General features: G+C 40.5%; 1 pseudogene; it reads right to left on the bottom strand.

Annotated features, from left to right (window-relative positions):
• Window positions 1-839: 839 nt before the first annotated feature.
• Window positions 840-4,481, bottom strand: Mup-ps9 (annotated as a pseudogene).
• Between the last annotated feature and the right edge of the window lie 2,796 nt (window positions 4,482-7,277).

The following is a 7,277-nucleotide window of genomic DNA, read 5'->3' as shown; positions in this document are numbered from 1 at the left end:
TTATGTATTCAACAGAGTCTTTGTTTGGAACTGTTACTTAATTATATAAGGATTCCCAATGATAGCTTAGTTTGCGAACATTTTTTTTTTGTCTCAAATTTTTACCAAGACTAAAAATGAAATCTGGGCATGGTAGTCCATAGATGTACTTGAAGCCACTTAGGAGGCTTTGGTCAAAGAATGACTTGGACCCAACCTCAGGGCATTTGGGGGAAGGGAGGTATTTCATCATAAAAGCCTAGGTTTCTCAATAGTGTTTTGCCATCTTTTAGCAAACTACAGCAAGAACTCCTTTCATGTGTCCTTAGTTGAACCAATTTAATCTTTTGATCTAGGGGCCAGAGTATGCTTTTTCTCTGTATCCAATGGGACTGTAATTACCAAACCTCTCCCACTGTAGCACACCCACTCACCATGTCATGAAACATACTTAGCAGGCATAGCCTTAGAAATCCATGTCTCTCCTAAGCTCTGTTAGAAAAAAGACTATGCTTGGAAGAATCATGCAGGAAGTGTCATGCTTCCATGGTCCTCAGACAGAACTAAAGCAGGAGAACTAAAAAGCAGGCAGTACTCATCAGGGCTTGGAATTGTTGCAGTGGAGGCAAAATCCTGAAACTCAGGTTACATTCTGGACCAGAAGGAAGGATCAGAACTCAGGAGGTCCACATATTCACTCATTGTCAACCCCACATTTTTTCTGGACACAGAGACATATATTTAAATGCAAGTGTAATCATTTTTTGATCAGGAAGAAGAAGAAATTCAAGGATAATTGTCATGGGTGTATCAAAGAGAAATTTAAAGAAAGACTTTGATTCTTGATGAGTTACCCTAGCAGCATGCTGGAGAGACAGGGATTGCAATTCTCTGTGAGACATGATGGAAAGCAGATCACAGAACTTGTCACGGGATGCTGTATGGATAGGAAGGGATGATGCTGGAGTCCTGGTGAGAAGTCTCCACTCAACACTGTGTAAGCCAGAAAGAAAGAATACAGAAACTCATTAAGTACTTTTTAGATTGACCTCTGGACAGAGAGACATTCTATTATATAGGAAAAAGGGGATGAAGAAATGGATCTTCCCTTGCAATCTAACTGGAATTATTTGCCAGAACACAGGGATGAAGGTCAGAATAAATGACCATAATGGAATCAGAGGCTTATTTCCACAACCTTTGTCATAAGAAGCTCTGAAGAAGGTTAGGTAAATTGTGGAATAATGAAAAAAGCCTTGGCTACATTAAAGACTTCACACATTATATGAGTGAAGTCTTGGACTAGATGAGAAGGGAGGGCCAGAGGAGTCTGCTCTCCAGACTGGTTGAGAAGTGGTGATCAGGTACATCCACTCCCAGGTAAGAAGCCAAGGTTGTACAGATTTCAGATTAAGATGTTATTATCTCGAGTGGGATGGAGGAGGACCACTGAAGAGCAGCTATACCACATCGGGCTACTCTGTCTTTTAATGATATTGAACCCATTGCTGAGCCTGTTTAACACAAGCATACATCAGCCATGCAAAACTCAAATCCTTCTTTTCTTGCCTAAGTGCTTGAGTCACTTTACTTCAAAGCTCAAAGTAGGACTAGGACACAAATCCAGACAATTCAAAGCCAATTTACAAGCTTTCTTCAAAGTTTCCTTATCAAACTATTTTTATTGTAATTTGAGTGCACAATGCTAATACTTTTGGAAGGGCCTCTCTATGACCACCAACCCACTCCTTGCTCTCATTTGATATTGCCCGCCTGGAGGCTCAGGCCAATCTTCATTCTAGGGCCTGGAGGCAGTGATCTGTAGTGTGAGAACAAGAACATGTTCAGGTACCAGGTCCACTTTATTTCCCCAAGAGAAAGGATAGGTCTCTCCAGCTTTCAAAAATGTCTGGTAGCAAACTGAGATTGTTTCATCTATGATAAAATATTCACAATGAGAAAAATAAATGAATCCTGACTTACTGGCATTAGATCGGTCAATGCTATTTTCTCTAACGATTCCATGCTCCTCAAATAGTTTTGCAAACTCTTCCTTGATGTCTGAACTCAAATCTGGTTCTAGGTCTGTGAGAAGAGCAATAGTGAGTGTAGCAGCTGTATTTTGTGCATTGGCCACAGCCTGAGTGAGGGGACAGGGACTTTCCGTAAGGATGTGGAAATGGTTGGCAACATGATTGACAGGCATTGGTATGATCTATCCTGTATTTGGTATCCATAGAATATCCTTCTGTCACACTGAGAGATTTCAGAGTGCTTCCATCACTATGCTTGAGGGATGATTGAGGTGAGCATCAATCTTAAGGACATGAGAAAGAGGGAGGACCAAGCTGGGAAGACCATATTAAAGCCAGAGGTTCTTTCTTCTTTTCCACTCCAAGATCAGTGTCTGTGTGAAAATACTTTACCATAAAGCAACATCAGCTGGAAGGTTTCCCCATTCATTTCATTAATGAGATGAAACATAATATAATTATCATATTCTGTCTTCAGTATAGTAAATGTATTGAATCCATCATCTGTGGAGGAAATGGGACATGGCTCAGAAATTATTTGTTCTGCAGGAATTAATGGATACACTCTTCTTGTTCTACCCCAAACACAAAATCATTAAAATACATACCCTAGAAGAGATTGGTAAACTGTCTGTTCCTTTCTGTGTTTAGCTTTCTGAACTTCAAGAAGTAATATCTAAGAAAAGGGACTCTGAGAGGTCCAGACCACTAGTGAACAGTAAGCCACAGGAGCACCACTCTCTCATCCTCTCCTAGGCTTACCTACCTCCCTCAGCAGCTTCAAGCAACATGTTTCTATCTTTCGTAAGTTTGTTTTATCAAATTATCTGCTGCTAAACCCTGAGCGATGCGCAACAGTGTTAGCCACCAGGCAGCATCAAATAGATTCTATATCCCCCTACTTATCCCACTTGCAGGCCACAGGGTGTTAGCTATTAGATGGTGCTCATTTGACTAGTAGGTTCAAGTTCCTGAGTTCAGACTAAAGCAACACACACACACACACTAAAGGTATTAAGGTTTACTAATCATGTTGTGGATAGTCATTTTATATACACACATGTCACAGAATATTACCAGCCTTTTCTGTATTGTCACCAACTAAAAATACTTTGGAGCACTCTTAATCTATACTGTAAAACAGAGTGAACTGGCGAGTAAGGTATTTTGAACTGGCTGGCTTCTTGCCCCACTACACTATACATATCTCCAGTTTCTGATTCCATTTAACTTTTGACTATTTTGGAAAAATTAGCTAAAGGATTTTATTTACATTATTTCCTTTATATCTGATGCTTTAGCAATCACAAATTGCCTATTATTTTAAAACTAAAAAACGACAATCACTTCTCATCCTTAGAACAACTGCAACTACTTCTAAGTTTCACCGATGCTGGACTTCAGCCAGCGGCCTAGATTATCAGCCAGATTTCCACCATCTGCCTCAAATTAGCACTCTGTAATGTTGCCTGATGTGGTTCCCAGTACCACACAGGAGAATTATGATTATCGCCTTTACTGCAGGAAAACGGAAGTACAAAGGGGTGGATTTATTTGGCTAACAACTACTAATAAAAACTTAATTCATAATCACATAATCTTAACTTGTGATATACTGTCTCATTAATGTGGCTTCAGAAGTATCTCTGATCTCCCCTTATAGAACTCGGAGTGAATTAATTCCTGTCACCAACTCCTGTCTCTGACTTTTGAAAAACAACCTGTTATGAGATCCTGGATCAGTGTCACACGAAGCATTCTAGATTTGGATACAGACTCAGTATGTGTGTACACGTGTGCATACTGAGAGGCATCTCTTCCCCCAATCCCAAGTGTTTGTAGGCATGAGGCCATACCAGGTTTTCCTTTCATGTTTCTCAGCTAGGAGCATCTCACTTACACAGTATGGAGTTTAAAAGCTAAGGAATTCTCCAAGACATGAATGTGCTCCACAAAAAGTCTCATGCTGCCATGTTCTTCTATGTTTTCTCTTTTGTCAGAAGCCAGGATAATAGTGTACCATTCCCCATTAATCTGTAGTAGATAAGCAAATGGTTAAGGGAGAAGAAGCAGGGATACCACATGTACATGTTTCCACTTGAACTCCAGCCTAAGCATTAGGGCCTGAGCATACACAGGGGTATATCTCATGCCAGTTGCCACAATACTTAGCATAGTGTCCCTACCTCTCAGTGAGAACAGAGGTCCCCAAACATTGTTAGATCTGAGTAGCTGGTCTTACTTCAAGGTCTGGAGCCATTCATTTGTCTAATACATTGTGGCACTATAACCATTCCCTCAAAGGACCCACTTGGCTAAAACATTTCCCCAAAGCACATTCTGATCATACATACAATTCACTGATCATACTTTTTCTATATTAAAGTTCCTTCACATAGACCTAGCTTCTTCTGCATGGACACAGACTAGGGTTAGTCCCAAACACAGCAGCAGCAGCAGCAGCTTCATTTGGTCTGAAATAGAATTATCTGTGTGTCAGGACCACGTCTTTCTGGTGATGTTGCCTACACTCCACTCCCCAGCTCCTTTGCTTGTCCTTATATACTCTCTGGGTTCAGTGGGTTTTTTTTTTTTTCTTCCTGTATGGGTTGACTCTACCTCTGTCAGGCTTTGTGGAATATTTTCTCATTTATTGATGAGAGGCCAAGGATTGTTCCTGCCATTTTCAAACTTGGCAATATCATCACCTATGGATTGATTTAGTAGTCTTACATTTCTCAAAACATATTCCCAAGAAAACAGTGGGTTCAAGGGAACTGTGATCTGGAACTAGAGGCACCTTTGGATCTGGCTTGGAATCAGAAAGACAGTTTTGGAGGGGATGGGAAATGAACTGGAAGGACAAGTATGTATAGAATATTTGCTTTAAGGTGAGTATGGAAGAAGTTGAATGACTCAACTTTTGCAAAAGATTCATTCATATTTCATGTGTATGAGCATTGGTTTTGCATGTGTACCTGAGTACCATGCACAGGTCTGGTGCAGTGGAGGTCAAAGAAGGAATCAGATTCTTTGAAACTTGTTTTTGCTGAGGACACAGGTTTAATTACCTCACTTACCTGGCATCCTAAAACTGACTCTATCTTCAGTAACAGGAAACCATACACTTTCTTTTGATCCCTGTTGCCTCCTGTACACAAGTGGTGCATATGAACTCATTCAGGCACATACACATAAAAACAGTAAATGTTAACTTAAAAAACTTATCAAGAAAAGTCTTCCAAGGCTATGGGGATAGCTGCCAAAAAGGCTTCAACCTTTGTACAGGTAGCACTGACCTCAGAATCCAAAGTGGTGTCAGTAGCCAGGTTTCATCAACTGTTTACTTTTGAGAACATTGGACTTCAACTGACAAGACATAGTCTCACCATTAATGAAAAATACAAGTATTGTTCAAAGTCATATTTGCTGATGGATGTCCAAGTAGAAATCATGCCAAAAATCATATTTCCAAAAACATACACTTACAATGGGAACATATTTTGTATCAGTAGACATTTCATTTACCCTGGAACTAGAAACATAAACTAGTGTTTGATGTGGGGATATAAAGAATTCAAGAAGGAGGCAAGTACTCGATATGCTTCATTTCAACTTTACATCAGCTTTATATGGTATGTACTATTTTATTTTTCTTACCATAGTATTAGTTAAGACTCAGAAAGATTAAGTAACTGTATAAGGTTATATAGTCAGTCAATGTGAGAACTTAGATTTAAACCCAAGACTCTCTAACTCAGGAGCCTTTGTTCTTATTGATGCCACTATACAGGTCTGGATGTTTTTACCATGAAAGTGGGATGATTAATAGGAGAAAGAAGAATAAACACTGCTGTACAGCTTCAGACATTTTGGACTGGCCGGTACTAGCAAAGAAACTGCACATGTGTTTCTTTAAAATATGGAGGCATTGGTGTGGTCCAAGACTGAATGAGGCATGACAACTGTCTCTCTCTTGGTCTACAAGTGTTTGGTGGATACTAGGGGAATATCAGGATCTTCCCTCCTCTTACTTCTCCTCCTTCTCCTCCTCCTTCTTTTCCTTACCATTTTCTCCTCCTTCTTCTCTTCTTTCCCTCATTCTTTTTTTGGTTGTTGTTGATTATGGTGTCTGCCCACCTGTTCACATGCTTATGCCTTTGCTAGTATATGCAGAAGTCAGAACAGGAAACCAATATATCCCTCTATCTCTTTTTACTTCATCCCCTTGAGACAGGGTCTCCCTCTGAATCTGGGAATTAGTGTGTTTCAGATAGGCTGCCTATCCACTAGGTCTCAGCAATGCTCCAGTCTCTGCCATCTACCTAGTGTTGGGGTTAAAAGCAGACATGACCAGCTTTTTAATGTGAGCTGAGGTGGGCTTGGAGCTTACACTGAGATTTGAATGGTCTTCTATCTCTGGCTATCCTTCTGCTCCACCCTCCTGAACTCTGGGATTATGGGTTGTAGCACCTCATCTGGCTATGGACTATTGTTTTTCTAGTAATGAACTAGAAGTTGCTTCTACAGCAGAAAACAACAATGAGTTCCCCCCACTCCCAACTTCAGCTCAGGCACCTTCCCTGTCACTAAGCATGTTAACACTCTTGACTGAAAACCTGAAGTAGTCAAGAAATGACTGGAAAAAGTGTGTGGGTAAGGAGTTTAAGGACTTTACATGTAACCAACATACATCCCAGTTGTAACTAGCTAGCATTTCTGAAACTGACCAATAGGAAAATGATTTAATCACTTTAACCTGTGTCTTACCCTCAACTAATTGAACAAATAGCTCATTCAGAAAGCCTATGGACACATTCAAGCCACTTATATGATGCCAGGGTATATTTGAGTCCAAGAAGAACATCTATGAAAGCAGGCTTATTTGATTCCTGTCCCAGAGAGATAATATTCTGTAGTCTCTTTAGCAGCCAGAGTGAGAGTTCATACTGCTGACCCTAGCTCAACATCAGTTCTGAAACACCTGCTGTGTCAGTGTCAGTGTCTGACCCCTGCCATCCCCCACCCCCAGCATTGAGCTGGCTGAACAAGTCTCTGACACTGGAGCTACATGTCTTGCTTTGCTACAATTATATCTTCCTGTCAGACAACTGAAAACTGCCCACCCGCTGAGCTGCTGAAGAGCTACTTTGCAACTCAATCTAACTGAAACAAGCAACAGAACCCAGCCTAAACAAAGGGATAGGTCCTTGGGTTTTCACATATATATTCAGTGCCCTACATTAAAGATTGATCCTTGATCAG

This window comes from Mus musculus, chromosome 4 (assembly GCF_000001635.26).
Source record: "Mus musculus strain C57BL/6J chromosome 4, GRCm38.p6 C57BL/6J".
Taxonomy (NCBI): domain Eukaryota; kingdom Metazoa; phylum Chordata; class Mammalia; order Rodentia; family Muridae; genus Mus; species Mus musculus.
The sequence above is the reverse complement of the archived record's forward strand: the minus strand, read 5'-3'. Positions and strand labels throughout refer to the sequence as shown.